The 15,930-nt window shown below is 38.2% G+C and overlaps 1 protein-coding gene and 1 long non-coding RNA gene across 11 annotated transcripts in view; one reads left to right on the top strand and one right to left on the bottom strand.

Annotated features, from left to right (window-relative positions):
* Positions 1-6,323: 6,323 nt before the first annotated feature.
* On the bottom strand, positions 6,324-11,697 carry LOC127528027 (uncharacterized). The gene is made up of 2 exons (XR_007935179.1): positions 11,537-11,697; positions 6,324-7,442 (listed from the first exon to the last, which is right to left on the bottom strand). It is a non-coding gene; the product is annotated as an uncharacterized LOC127528027 (long non-coding RNA).
* Positions 11,698-11,751: 54 nt separating this feature from the next.
* add1 (adducin 1 (alpha)) overlaps positions 11,752-15,930 on the top strand; it is a 132,750-nt gene continuing 128,571 nt past the window's right edge. For all 10 annotated transcript variants that reach the window (XM_028802267.2, XM_051928588.1, XM_028802264.2 and 7 more), the window contains exon 1: positions 11,752-11,894. The gene's annotated coding sequence lies outside the window, so the exon portion shown is untranslated. The remainder of the gene's footprint in view (positions 11,895-15,930) is intronic.

Raw genomic sequence — 15,930 nt, 5'->3', positions numbered from 1 at the left:
AAGCTTCAAAATGACATTAGCTTAGGGTCACTTGAAGCCAAGCTTCAAAATGACATTAGCTTTGAGTTAGGCCACTTTTGTTTCCAAAACAATGACATAATTTGGGTTTTGGACACTGCAGATTACATTTTTTTAAATTAAGCTTTTCTTTTATGTTCATTATGACCATGTTGATTTTATTAGCATTATTTTTATGATGTCACTGTCATTTGTGATGTCACTACCATGACTTTCTTTTTGGATCTTGGTTGCCACCATTTAATGTCATTTCAGATGCACATGTCATATTGCTGTTGATGACGTTTAAGACAATGTTGTGTTTAATCCTGGCATCTACATTTTTTATTTCAAAACTAAAAACTTTGTTTTTCATGTTAGTTAGTTTAAATCTAAAGTGATGTTAAGCTTGGAGTTTGATTAATGTTTTGAGTTTTGGTGCTTAGGGTTTGTCGATTCTCTGATTGTATACTGTGCCTGTTTCATAGTTGGATTGTCTCTCATCAGGACACTCTATGGTGTAAAGCTCAAAACCCATTAGGGAGCCCCTTAGCAAATAATGGCTTAAATACCCTGAAGACTCGAGTCAATGAAATGAAAATGATAATGATAAATTCTTAAAAAGCAAGATAAAAAACTTTATATCATTCACATGGAACATGCAAAAATGCTTGCTACAACTCTAATAAGAACTTAGAAAACCCAGTTTTGTCATTTCCAAACTAACTTGAAAAATCCAAAACTGGGAAATAGCACTCTGCTCAATTAATTATGTGTTGGTTGAGATGGATGCCAGCACCTGGAGTTGGTTCTCAGTGCTGAACTGAATAACCACTGCCCTAACACTAGGCATAAAAATTGCAAGCTTCAAAAATGGCTGTACCAGACCATAATGATCTTTGCATTCCCAAACCAAAAATTGCCGGACCTCTTGCTAGTGTGCCATTTCTGCATCCACTCATCACTCTCTGAACCTGTGAATATAATTTACTATTATTGAGAGGCAAAATTTTGTTAACAAATATGCATTCTATGAGTACTGACACATCAATAAGGCAGATACATTTTTCTACTGTTACTTGCAGAAAAAAAAATGTCACATTGTCATACTGTTTTACATTCAACCAGGAGATGGTGCTGTTCTCTAAAGATTACTTTACAAAATAAACCTTTACAGTATAGTACTTCAACAGTTAGTCGGAGAGGAGAGCTTTGACAAAAGGGATAAGCAGGTAAAAGGTTCAGGGCCTGCCTAATGCCTTAAATGTTACCCACCACAGTAAGACTTGCACGCCCTGGTGGAGCGGTAATGCAGTCACTGTCAACAAAGTGTGTTATACACATATCCTTCCTTCTATTCTCTCACAAGAATTAAGCATTAAAGCAGAGACAAATCCATCCATCCATTTTCCAACCCGCTGAATCCAAACACAGGGTCACGGGGGTCTGCTGGAGCCAATCCCAGCCAACACAAGGCACAAGGCAGGAACCAATCCCGGGCAGGGTGCCAACCCACCGCAGGCAGAGACAAATGGTTTACCAAATCTGTATTTATAGTTTAAACTAGTATGTCAAAAAATGCCTAGTATATAAAATAAAACTAATATTAGAATGAATATATAAGCTGCTGAACTAGCAGCCTCAATACGGTTGTGTGCAGCATATGCTGAGGGACCTTTGGCACACTTTACTCTAACAGAAAATATAAAAGAGAAATTAAATATATGTCTGCATCAAGTGGGTGATGAGCCAAATCGTAGTGAGGATATTTACATTTGACTAAAAAGAATCAGAGACTGAGGTTTTATACTTTATGTTAAAAACTACGTTGACTATAGTTTCCCCATGCATCCTTCCAATAATATTACAAAAATAAGGTTTAGAATTATAGTCAAAGGAGGCTTTAATTACCCCAATATTACCTAAGCTAACCTTACATATAGCTGAGCATAAGAACAACATTTCGTGATTGTTTTTTAACACAGTGTATTAAATCATTAATGAAAGGAGCAGCCTGTCTAGATGCATTGTTTTGTGGCAATCAAGGTAGTATTCAAGGAGCAGAAGTAATAAAGCCATTAGGATCTAGTGACCATAATGAAATACATTTCACAGTGTTTTGGCTGAGTGAATGTTGAAAAAATAAAACGGGTACAACTTCAATAGGACAGATTCTGAGTATGTGGCAAAATTTTAAAAAGATAAACTGGGTTAAGCTTAAGTATGATGCACTGGTGAGTAGAAGGAATATGCTCTTGAGTTTGGGTTTAGAAATCTCCAGGGGTCTGATAAATTGTTATCAGTTACAAACTGTGTAATTGTCTTTGCAGTGTTAGATGTCATCATCCCTGTGACAGGAGACAATCTAAGTCTGGATTTAAAACACAATTAAAGTCCCCAGCCATTATAATTTTATGAGTATTCACATTGGGAATGGATGTAAATACATTTTGCATGAAGTCCCTATGTCAGAGACGACTGGGGGGGCGACCTGGTCGGGACGCCCAGGAGGACCGGAGGAGGGCTTACGTCTTCCCCAGACCATGTGGGGGCTGACCGCCCTGGTACCTTTGAAGCTCAACCCTGTAGGGGCCTGTGGCCCCTATGCCTTTGTAGCCCTGGACCCGGAAGTGCTGGGGGGAAGAGGAGCAGGGACACCCGGAGTGCTTCCGGGGATGCAGCCGGCAGTTCCGCCACACTGGGGCATGTCGGTGGAAGATTGCCGGAACACACCTGGAGCACATCCGGGGAAATATAAAAGGGGCCGCCTCCCTTCATATTGTGGCTTGAGTCGGGTGGAAGAGGACAAGGTCTCTGGAGGAGGCAAGGAGGCGGCCTGAAGAAGATAAGGCATTGGACTGTGTGGTCAGGACTTTGGGGACTTTTGGGGTTTGTGAGCACTTATTGTTGTAAATAATTATGTATAATAAACATGTGTCGGGTGATTTACACGTGTCTGCCTGTCTGTGTCCGGGACAGCGTTCACACCTATCATCCACATTGAGTGCATAAACATTTATCAAAATCGCTTTACAATTAAATAAATTGCCCATGACGCTCACATATCTCCCTTCAGGATCAGATATTACATCTGACTGCAAATGAGATTGTTCTATGTATAAGAATTTCCACACCTCTAGTTTACTTTGTAAAGCTGGAATGGAACATTTGGCCAGTCCAGTCTCTGTGCAGCCGAAACTGATCCTTGCTTAATAAGTGGGTATCCTGTAAAAATACTATTTTAGCATTTAGACCTGTTAGGTGAGAGAGTACTTTCTTTCTCTTTAATTCGTGATTCAGGCCTTTAACATTCCAGCTCACAAAGTTAACTGGCCTGTCATGGAGACATTGATTCTGAATTTCTGATGTCATTTTGTAGTCTTAACTAAAAGTGAGACAGCCGTGACCTTAATTTCCAATTTTCCCACGAGTTATTGCCACGCAGCCTACTGTTACATTGGCACTTGTAAGGATTAAAAGGATAGATTAGTGATAGCTTGCTCTCTTTCTCCCCCCCCCAGTACCCCTACCCCCCCAGTTTGCCTCCCCATGTGAGGCTGGACCCCACTTCACAATGTCCCAGTCCTCTGACATACCTAGAGACAGAGCACATCCAAAACAAAACAAGCCCCCCAGCAGCGGCGTTTGAGGATTAAAAGTGAGATATCTATTGCCAATACAGTCTAAATACTATAAGCATAAAATATAAACTTCAACCGTCTTGAAATAGTAAGATAGTAAACACAGGGATTGGTGTTAAAAAGTGGCCCTGGATAAGCATAGTAAACCCTAATGCAATAATAACAATAACAATAAACCAAGGGTATGATGTTAAACAGTCTCCTTTAGAAGAGTAAAAAAAAAAAAAAAGTTACTAATTTAATTTCTTCCACACATACATACATATATGCGTATAATTGTAATTAAAACATAAACAGAAAGTGGCAGAGAAGGAAAAATGATGTAAAATTACAATACCAGTGTCATTGCAAGCGGATCAGACAGCCGGTAATATCTTCTTTGCCATGCCATGACAGGGTGTGACTCACGATCGTATTTCAGAAAAGTGTCGGGATCAGCTTTCTTAACTCTTTTTCTGCTTCCACCATAGTGGTACATATATAATGCTTGTCTTGAATATCCACTTTCAGTTTGGGAGGATACAAGAGGCTGTATCTGATATCGGCTTTCCGTAAGCGCTGTTTAATATTGTAAAAAGCGGCATGTTTAGCAGGTGTTGAGTGTGAGAAATCAGGGAAAACATGAATGAGGTTATTTTCAAAAATAATCTCTTGTGCCTGTCTGAGAAGTGGCATTGCATTAAATTTAGATTGTGATTTTTCTAAACGCACGACAAAAGTCCTAGGTTTAGAAGTATTTGATCCCCGTATGCGGTAAGCTGCTGCTATCTCGGTGTCTGATTTAAAGTCCTCTTTGTGTGGTATATCTTTGAATGGGAAAACTGCTTAGGTGTATGGTCATTTACCCAACAATGTTCAGCATAATGGTTTGTCTCAACGACATTTCTTTTGATCACATCATCATCAATTAATAACTTCAAGTAAGTAAGTGGATCTTAGCTGTCAACTTTCACTTTTATTCCACAAGATCAAAATGAGGTGGTGTTGGTCTATTTAAAGCAGGATCAACAGTATCCCAAATGCGAGTGTCACTTTCGGATTCATCAGCATGCAACACCTGGGCTGCTGAAAAACGTTTCTTATGAGACGCCATTATGGGGCTATGAGAAGATACGTCTACACCTTGCCTGGTTAATGCTTGGGCATGACACTTACTTAAAACAGGCCTATACCATTGCCCGAGTGACACTCAGGACTAATGTTTTAACACTTTCACAGTCCGAGGGATGCTCAGGTCTAATGCTAAGGAGGTTAAGTAAGTTAATGAATCCTTTGTCATCCATATTTGATGTGTATATGTTAGCAAGAAAGAATTTAGATTTGTGCAGATTCCCCAAACTCCTGACATATCCCCCTTCAGAATCTGACAATATATTGTTGCAAATGTAATTGTTTCATGGTTTAAAATTCTACTGTTTGTCCTGACATAGTCAAATTAAGTATTTAAACAGGATGTGGACTCAGGGAATACACATTAAAGGGGATCTTTACTACACAACTTATGCAACGTATTTTGAATATTGATGAAACAGGTCTCTTTAAAAAGATAAGTTTAAAACCCCTGCTGTAGTTAGATTTTTAGTGATTTAAATATTTTGTTGCTAGAGGGACACACTCTTCAGGTGGGGCGGGAATACCTGGAGAAGCTGGCTATAAAAGCAGGCCCAACACAGAACTTAAAGAGAGAGCTTCAACCACGTGTCCCTACTGCTAAAGCCCATTGGGCTGGTTAGAGAGCCTTGGATGTGGACCATGTGGATTCCTAGCCTTACTACTAGGCTGTCACTTAACTTTTTTATGTTTTATGTTTAATATTTTATATTTATTTAAATTCAATTTCATCAGTCACAAATCTAACCAAGTTCATTTGCAATAAATCGGCCGAGTCTAAATTATCTGCCATTTCACCTATTGTTATTTATATACTAGTCAAGATTATTTGCAATTTTTGGAGGATTCCAATACTTTCTCAACACTTTGTATATGAGAAAGTCAGGGAGGTCTAAAACATTGAGATTCATCAAAATCTCGACATCAAATCTTTGTACAATTACAATATATACTTCTCCCCCTCCTCCTTAATATTTCTATAAATCCTGAAAAATGTAATCATGCTCTATTTCTTAATTTATGTTTTATTTTTTACTTTTTCATATACAAAGTTTAGGGAAAGAATTGTAATTGTACAAAGATTTGATTTCGAGATTTTGATGAATCTCAATGTTTTAGACCTGCCTGTTACTTTTATAACAATTGTTCAATATATTATTAATTTGATTGGTTGTTGATGGTTCTTTAATGTACATAATATAAAAATATAATTATTGCCTTGCGGTTTACTCCTCAAATATCCATCCCTATATCTGAGTATATGAGAAAGTGTAGGGGAGACCACTCCCGATTTTTTTCTCTCCTGTTTCTATCAGTCATACAATACTTCAATTTAATTTTCTCCTTCAGTTAGAAACTTCCTTTGCTCTTTTTCTTGTCTTTATTGCTGTTTAATTTTGTTATATACAGTAAACTTTTAAAAACATATTAAAGCTGATGCTACATATATGAAACTAAATTAATGAAAATAATTGACAAAAATGAATGCCAGCCTTTTCTGAAGATCTCTTTTACTTTTCAACATTTGGACAAATGATCAGTGCTAGAAATAAATATTTCCAAGAAACTGCCCAAAAATGGCTGATAAAGAAATGGCTTGGTTCTTGTTTATTGACAAAATGAAAACAATTTACACAAGGAAGTTATTCCTTTGTCAAGCTATATGCATTTATAAACCTCTACAGTATAACCCAACCCAAAGTGAAATATGCACAAACCATTTATGCTCTCTAAAAAACATTCCTCATCATTAACGTAGAGCAAATAACAGAATGTAGTCCTTTTGCCTTCAATTTGTCCTAGGCGACTTCTCTCATATTTGACACCTTGCAATTTTAATCAAGCTGGACTTAATGGGAATAGAGGAAGCCAATCATTAAATTCAATTAATTATCAATGAAGTATACACTGAAAAGTTATAAAAATAACAACAAAAGCATTTTAAACTTGAGAAGAACCAGACAGTGTCCGGAAACCTGAAGCAAAGAGAAAATAAAAAAATGCAAGAAAAGTCAGAATATATATCAAGAGAAAACACAAAAAATGCTCATTAGCAGCTTGCTTGACAAAGGTCTTTCACAATGGCTAATAGTATATTGTTCAAGTAAAAAGCCTTTATCAAGAATGGTCTTTTATTTCACATTTCCCTACCATCCAGTGACTGCTGCTTGATTAGTGCTAAAAAGCAAAAAGAAACTGAAATGAGAAGATAAGGTTGGAACAAACTGCTGGTAAAAGGTGTGGCTAGTGCTCTGCTCAGTATATTAGATAAACTTGTAATGAAATAAATAAGACAGCTTCCACAAAGTTAAAGAATTGGGGACCATCCCCGTATAATGTCCAATGGACAAAGAATGCAAAAAAGGCACAAATAATCGATCAAAATACTTTTTACAGCAGTTGATAATTGTGAATGACAATGATAGCATTTATATACAATAACAAAATAGCGGGTGGAAATGATGTGGCAGGAGATGACGTCGTGACTGGGAGACAGAAGTGACGTCATCAGAGGGAGCCGAAAGTGCTGTAATGATGGAAGTGGTGGCGTTATCTTCTGGACACCGGATGTGATGTCATTGAGATGGAGCCAGAAGTGACAACATTGCGATGGAGTTGGATGTGAAAGTGACGTTTGGTGGCCATCTTGGGAACCCGGAAATATGGAAGGTATGTTATTTTTCTTCTTTTTGTCTGACGAAAAAGAGAGAGAGGCATTAGTACCGCAAATCAACCCTGGCTTGCGATATTTCACTCAACTTCAGGGCTTGTTGACTGTCTCCTAAGCGCAAGTATGTGACAAACTTTATTAATCCCATGGAGAAATTAAGATGCATACTGTAGCAGAAACATAAAAAACAAGGATACATTCTCACAGCACAAATAATGCCACCAATCAATCAATCAATCAAGCAATCATTTAAGTGATAAATAAATAAATGTGCAGATATTTTAAAATGAACTTAAAAGAGTACATCAGGAGGAAGAAATGAAATTGCCTTATAGGAGTGAGCAGAAAAGACCCTCAGAGGTGATTCTTAGTGCAACGTGGTCAAAGGAGCTTATCGCTAAAAGTGCTCCAAGAGGGCACTTTTACCATCATCCTCTTTTCCACAACAGCTTCCAGTGTGTCTAGGGTTTGGCCTGTGATGGAACAGGCTTTTCTGATAAGTTTGTTCAAGCAATGTGCTTCTTTTGAGCTCAAGTTGTTTCCCCAGGAGACTTCAGTGTTGAACAATAAACCAGCTACTATGGACTGATAAAAGATTTCCAGCAGCTTTCTGCATACAACAAAAGACCAGAGTTTCATTAGTAAGTAGAGTCTGATCTGGTTTCTAGCAGCTTGCTGCATTCATCAAAAAATCAGAGTTTCATTAGGATGTGCAGTCTGATCTGGCCCTTTCTATACAGTGCCACTGTGTTGTTACACCAGTCCAGTTTGTTGTTTATGTGAACCCCCAGGTACTTGAAGCTCTGCACCACTTCTGAGACCAGTCACCATTCAGGGAGAGGATGTAGATGTCGGACGTCCATCACCATCTTTTTTTGTCTTGCTGATGTTGAGCTGCAGGTTGTTGTCCCTGCACCACAAGATGAGGTCCTCTACAACCTTCCTATACTCTGACTCATCTTGGTTATTAATGCAGCCTATGATGGGGGAGTCATCTGAAAAGTTCTTTAGGTGTCAAGCTCCTATAACCCTTAAACAAATAATTCTGTTAAGGTAACAGGTACAGTACATGCATATCTGCATTTCACCAAAGGTACTGGCCCAGCTGAATAAAAAGTAACATCTATCTAAATGGTCCCACTGATGTCAATGAAGACAACTAAAGAAAATAATTTCAAAAAAGCTATTTACACATATCTTTAAAAACAAAGAAAACTTGTATAGAATCATATTTTGACATGCCATGAAAAGCATGATAACCTTGTAACTTACATGGTTTAAACAATATTTACCCAAGGATACAGTGAGTGAACCTGTAACCTAAAAACTATCAGTTTTTTAAATTATTATCATTCAAGGAACAAAACCCAATTGCAAAACACAATCCAATAAAAAATAAAATACAAATATGACATTGACATTCACAGAAAATCATCAAACTCTGCACTTAGTCCTCACCCGACAATGATTTCTTGCAAAATTATGAAAATTATGAACATATTCCCACAAATCCAACTACATTGGGTTAATGTCCTTAATAAATTTCAAACAAGATTAATGCAAAAAAGAGATTGAACTTAAAAACAAACAGGAACCCTGTACATTGAACATACCCTTATGAAGTCAAGAACGGTAAGTGTAGCCTAACACCATAAATTGAATTTAATTTCAAATTAATTTTACATAGTGTGCTTCTCAGTGGCCAGCCTAAGACCATAGAAAGACTTTACTAACATAAAATATATCAGCAGTACCCAGCTCTGTCTGATGTGACATAAAATTCAAGTATGGTCACTAAATAAACTACCCGGGGGGGGCGGGGGGGGGGGGTGGAGGGGGGGGAATTTTTGGCCCCAAACACAAAATTTCACCAACTAGAAACACAATGGGTGCAACTTTGCATTCCTATGCAAAATTCTAAAAATGTCACCAACTGTCACTTGCCCAGCGCAGGTACAGTCACTAAATAAAGTTCCCCAAAGGGACACTTTTCAAAACAAAACATAGCCTATGTTTTTTCTTGTGATTGGTTCTAGAGCTTTTTTAATACTAGCAGAAAAATATATGTACAGATGATGAGGAAGCAGTGCATAATTTGGCAAAGACAGAGTCAACTTTGTGTTTATGCATACTGGACAGGCACAGATTCAATTGTAAAAATGCTAGTAAGAGGCACAGTTGCAAGAGCTTAGTTAGGTCTCTTATGGCAGAGTCATACACAATGCTGACACCAAAACTGAACAGAATGCTCATTCATCACACTCTGGTTTAAATTTAACAGTCAACCTTGCAAACATTTTTGCAAATATGTTCAAAAAAGTACATTTTAATTTTAACACTAAATTCATTATTTTTTATATATTAAGTGAAAAAAATTACCAGGAATACCTGTACACCTGGTTATCCTTGCAATTATCTAAACCAGCCAATTATGTGGCAGCAGCACAATGCATAAAATGAAGTAGATACAAGTCAGGAGCTTCAGTTAATGTTCACATCAGTAATCTTGACCATGGCATGATTTTTTGTACCACACAGGATGATTTGAGCATCTCTTAGGATTTTCGTGCAAAACAGTTGCAGTCTTTACTCAGAACAGAGCAAAAAAACAAAAAAGCATCCAGTAAGTGGCAGTTCTGCAGATGAAAATGCATGGTTGATGACAGACGTCCGAGGAGAAAGGTTAGACTAGTTCGAACTGACAGAATGCACAAGTCAAATCTTGAGGCAGATGGGCTACAAAAGTAGACAAAGAACAGAAAACAGAAACTACAGCTGACACAGGCTCATCAATTTCTGCTGAGGCACACAGATGGCAGGTTCAGAGTTTGGCAACATCAGCATGAATACATGCACCCAACCTTGTCTTGTGTCAACAGTCCAGGCTTTTGGTGGTGGTGTAATGGCACTCTTTGGAGTTGTTAATACCAACTAATCACTGCATGATTGCCATGGCCAGTTTGAGTATTGCTGGTGATGATTTGCATCCCTTCCAGGACACAATTTAACCCATCTTCTAAAGGCTACTTCCAGCATAATAATACACAATGTCATAAACTAAAAGTAATCTCAAACTGGTTTCATGAACATGACAGTGAGATCAGTGTTTTTTAGCGACCTTTCCAGACATCTGAATCCAGTAAAACACATTTGGGATGTGGTTGAAAGGGAGATTCACAGCATGACTGTACAGATGAAAAATCTGCATACATTCCGTGATCCAATCAAGTCAACATGGTCCAGAATCTCTGAGGAATGCTTCCAATATCTGGTGGAATCCATGCCATAAAGAACTGAGGCTGTTCTGAGAGCAAAAGGAGTCCATACCTGGTATTGACATAATGCTCCTAGTGTATATGGTTATTTTACATAACACACAAGCAGACAAAAGGTCATTAAAAGCTATCCACTGTCCAAGTTTCTTTTCCTTTACAAACACTGAGTTTGAAATTAAACTTATCAAGTACCAAAACGTGGGCCTTAATGTTTAACAACCGGCGACATCCTGTTTCAAACTATGATATAATCGATATATCGAAAATATACTTTTTTTAAAAAATGTTCTTCATACTCGTAACGTTTTACATTCCAATAATAACAAACAACCACTACAAACGGCAATCCCAATTACAGGACGCATACACTAGGCAGCATCAGTAAGTGGCGGTACACAAACTGAAAAGACACTCGAACACCAACCCCCACCCCCACCCCCCATATGGGGCACTATCAATTGCAAAAGTTAAAAAAAAATCTAAACATAACACACAACAAACTGTCAACATCAAATAAATTATAATTAAATCACTAATTTTAGGTGCTGCAGTGCAGAGCCTTCTGGGATGTCAAAACCATCATTTGCTACAATATATTGGTATACATCACTCAAATCACCGTGTTGTTTTTTTTATTCATAATAGCAGTTTCTACTGTGTCACCTTGGAATTAACCATTATGGGTTCAGCTACGCTACTTTTTAAACTATAATTTTATATATAATAAACTGCATTAGGATGCGTATAACATTCTGTTCTCTGGGGGCAGTGGGTGTATACTACTCTTAAAGGAAGTTTTTACAGAATAAGCAAAACATGAAGCATTCTGAAATGGGCGTTACCTCTTAATCCTTTAACTGCTTAACCGTCTTTAAAAGGCCAATCTGCGTCTTTCGGGTCTCTTGCTGTTTGTAAAGCCAACTACAGCTAGCAAAACAAAACTAGGAGCTCCAAAGCGGTCCAATCAGCGTCCGTCTTGCTTTGATGCCCGCGTGGTAGACGCAGTTAACCAATAAGGAGCAGTGTCCAGCTGTGCCGCACCCTTGGAGCAGGGGAGTGGGGCGGGGCGTTTCGCAGAGCTGCCTTCCCTGCTGCCTGTACACTGAAGAAGAGAAGGAGGGTAGAGTGGCAAGCTGCGGCATTGGAAACAGTGGCGAAATTTTCCAGTAAATCCTTGACTTCTCTTCATTGCATTTAGTGGTCAGTATCTTCACTGTTGTACTTGACATCCGTTATATGCAAATACAAGCATTTGTCAACCATACTGCTGGTTCTTCAGGGGTAAGATGATAAATGCCGCTATGGTTTCGCAGAGGGGCGTGTACGGGACGGTCTTTGCTTGGTATGAGTTGATCGTGTAGCGGTAATGCTCTTCGTTTATTTATTTATTTTCTTGGGTTTTGCAAAATGCGTGTCGCTGTAGGCCGCAGTGAGATGTGCTGCAGTCTTATTGATATCTGAGTGCAGTGGCCCTCCGTTTTCGTCCTTGCAGTGTTTTGCGGCAGCGTTGTTGTCAGATCTTTGGTTATCGGGTTGTGTGGGTTGGGGGTGCAGACAGGTGTCTGTTGTTGAAACGCGATAAGAAATAAAGAAAGAAATGTGTTGGAAGGAGCATGTACTGCATCCGTGTTGGCACCTCAAGAGTTCCACAATTGGCTGTTCGAGGTCATTATATATGTATGTTTGTATGTATGTATGTGCGCGTGCATGATTTATTTACGTCTGTTTCTTGCCCCTAGAGTGAACGTGAACACTTTGATTCTAGTCTAGGTTTCTCCAGCACTAATGCCATGCACAAACTTGTTTACAGAATAGAGGTAACGGCCGATCAAGTAATCAGTAGCCCACATTTTTCCACGCGTTTTCTGATTAATCGCTTATTTGTCGCTTTAAGTTAATATCCGTGGCATGTTTGCTTAGTGACTAAGAAGTTGGACTAAACACACTAGTTCAGTCCAAAAATTGATTTACTGTACGTGCCGTGCGATTCCAGACACTGCTGCAGTTTGAGAAATCATGTCAGTCTTTGCTGCGGTATTAACTGTTTGGGATATGCAATAAAACATTTGGAGTTGAGTCAACAGTTATTACTGAAGGCAAATATCCACAAAAAAATAGATAAGAGTTGTATGATTTGAACTGAGATCATAGCTGATGCTTTTCTCTTATATGTGGGATAGTGACTTTGCTGTTTGAGTATAAACTACACTCTCACTTAATCCAGAGTAAGATACTCTTATCGTACTGTAATCTAGTAAACCGTTATAATGGTAACATGTCATTTACAAATTAATTAGAAAGTAAGCCTAGGATAATGATTGGCAGTTTGGAAACTTTGTTCAGTATGGGTTTCTAAATTGTTTTCTGAGATGGACAGACGCCTCGTCCAAGTGTCAAATGTTATTTTTTGCTTTTTGACCAGTTGCTTCTGCAGTAGGTATTGACTCCCACAACTTCTGAGCCTACATAATTTGAGTCAGGGTTTCAGGCTATAGCATCCGATGGAAGGCAGGAAACAGTTCTAGATGTATCAGTAGGCTTTTAAAGTTAGATCTGTGTATCCAATATATATTGCACTATATAATTTAACTAAAACAGATATCTACCCTTTAATACTAAACAAGAATATAGTAGCTGGCTGAGTAATATGCATAGTATTGTACTGTGATAAAAAGTATGTTATAAATTCAATGTATTTGAATTGTAAATGGAAATGGAGTATGACGATCATATTTATTTGCATTTACACATTGAAGAAAGCAGTGAAGTTTTGTTAAAGCAGGGAATTAAATAGGAAACATGATCTGTACACACAAATAATAACCCAGTATTTTTTTTTGTTTTTTTTTTAGTTTCAAATTAAATCAGTCTTTTTTTATTGTGAAGGAGGGGGTATTTTCACTTTTACAAATACATAAAATTACATCACACGTGTAGTTTACTGTGACATTTACAATGATATGACAGATACAATGATCATTGATTTATAGTAATACCTTTTTAGGTAACTTAGCAACATGTAACAGAGGTGTTTGCTTTGTCTATGATAGAATCCATCATCTAAGCATAAACTAAGGAAGCTATAATTTGAGCCAAACATGTTTTTAATGCTTTGTCAAATTTTACATTTGTTTGTTCTTTTGCTTTGACTGAAGTATGTATGATGTGAAGGCTTCAGAATAATTACAATAAATGCAGTTGTGAATTCTGCTTAGGGGTCATTCAGCTTTCCTTAATACGCATTACACTGATCACCCTTAATTGTAGTGCATTGATGCTCCATGGTCCAAGTTTATAAACAACCAAACCAATATCCACGTTCCGTAGGCGGAAGTATGCACAGTACATGCACCCATTAAGGGCAAGAAGCTTAAAGTGGATAGGGTATTACAGAGTGCATATGTTGGGCTTCTTACTAGTGAATTGATAACTTCTTTGATCAAAATATGTGGAAATTAAAGGTAAACAAGTACTATATTTTTATTCTCAAACTCCTAAAAGGAAAATTTGGTATTTTTCAAGTTGAATTCCCATTGTAAAGAAAGTCCTTAAAACTTACTGAATACATCCACTTTAAAGTAGCAAATATTTAAATTTAAGATAATGTGCTAGGGATGCACCGATACCGAAACGGGTATCTGGTATCGGCCTCGATACCACATTTTCTAAAGTACTCGTACTCGTTAAAAGTCCCCCGATACCGGGGACCGATACCACGGTCTGAGAAATGTCTATGTTTGAGCGGCGTGTAAGGGGTTAACCACAGGCGCCGAGTGCCCGCCCCCAGGCCCCGGCTGCAGCTCAGAGCGGGGAGAAGGCGAGGCGAGACATGTCAGCCGTGTGGAACTATTTCAAAGTGAATGAAGACGACAAAACAAAGGCGGACTGCAAATTGTGCTCAGCGAAATTGTCCAGAGGAGGCTCAAAAGGTAGCGCATTTAACACAAGTAATTTAATCAAGCACCTAAAATCCCAACACAACAAGTACAAAGAGTTTACCCACGCTTCTAAACCAACACAACCCACGCTGCAGCAAACTCTTGCAAGACGAGAGAAAATGTCCAGAGACAATCCACGTGCTGTGAAAATAACACAGGCAATTATCGAGTACATTGCATTGAGTGACCAGCCACTCTTGGAGGTAGAAAATGTGGGATTCCTGCGTCTCCTCCATGTTCTGGAGCCCAGATATGATGTCCCAAGCCGCCGCTACATGACTGACACGGAGCTGCCTAAACTACACGACTCCGTGAAAAAACATATCCACAGCCTACTGCAAGCCTCCTCTGCGTTTAGTTTCACCACGGATATTGGGACAAGCAGTGTTAGCCCCGTGTCGCTAATTAGCCTAACCTCCCAGTGGATAGACGAGAGTTTCTTGTTTTTTTTGTTAAATTATATGACTAAAGCTGTTACCTATAAATTTAAATCATGTTTTTATTAAGTACTCGGTATCGGCAAGTACTCGGTATCGGCGAGTACTGAAATGCAAGTACTCGTACTCGTTTTCCAAAAAAGTGGTATCGGTGCATCCCTATAATGTGCCCTGTGTTTCTGAGGCATGCTTGTGACAACAAAAATAAATTGGACATAATACAGTTTATCAGATTCTTGGTCAAGGTAAAGATATGTTTCATTAAGTTTCCCTGATTGCAGCATCTGTCCTGGGTGGAGATATGAAAACGTAACACCAAACCCACCTGGAACAATACATTTTATGTTATTAGTTTACATAGTCAACAGAGTTTCATTGTACTTTGTACACATAGCTATAAATGTGAAATGATTACACTGCAGTATACTTTTAATAAAGTCTTAAATTTTTGTAAGAGTCAACCAAGCCACCTTTTCTGTGTGTGTCCTGTGCATACGTGATTTAAAAAAAAAAAAAAAAAAAATTGAAAAGGAAAAAGGGAGAGTGTGCGATAGAACAGATTGAAGCACCAGAAACCAATTCTAGATTTAAGTGTGTGATGAGTCGCTCTTGCCGAGGATATGGTAATTAAAGAATTGAGCACAATGATTTTGAGTGAGTAAATTCACTGACACTGATACTAATCAATCTTTAAGTGCATGAAGAGAACATGCAAACTCCATATAGAACTTTGAATGGTAAGGCAGAAGTTAACAGTTCTCCACTACCACTCAGCCTGTGTTAGCATATAGTATCTGTGGCTGATGTTTTGTAAGTTCAGAACATTAAACTTTGGTCAGTTGGTATTGTAAAGTGAACATT

Source organism: Erpetoichthys calabaricus, chromosome 5 (assembly GCF_900747795.2).
Source record: "Erpetoichthys calabaricus chromosome 5, fErpCal1.3, whole genome shotgun sequence".
Classification (NCBI taxonomy): domain Eukaryota; kingdom Metazoa; phylum Chordata; class Cladistia; order Polypteriformes; family Polypteridae; genus Erpetoichthys; species Erpetoichthys calabaricus.
Note: the sequence above shows the minus strand (reverse complement) of the source record. Positions and strands in the feature narration are given on the sequence as shown.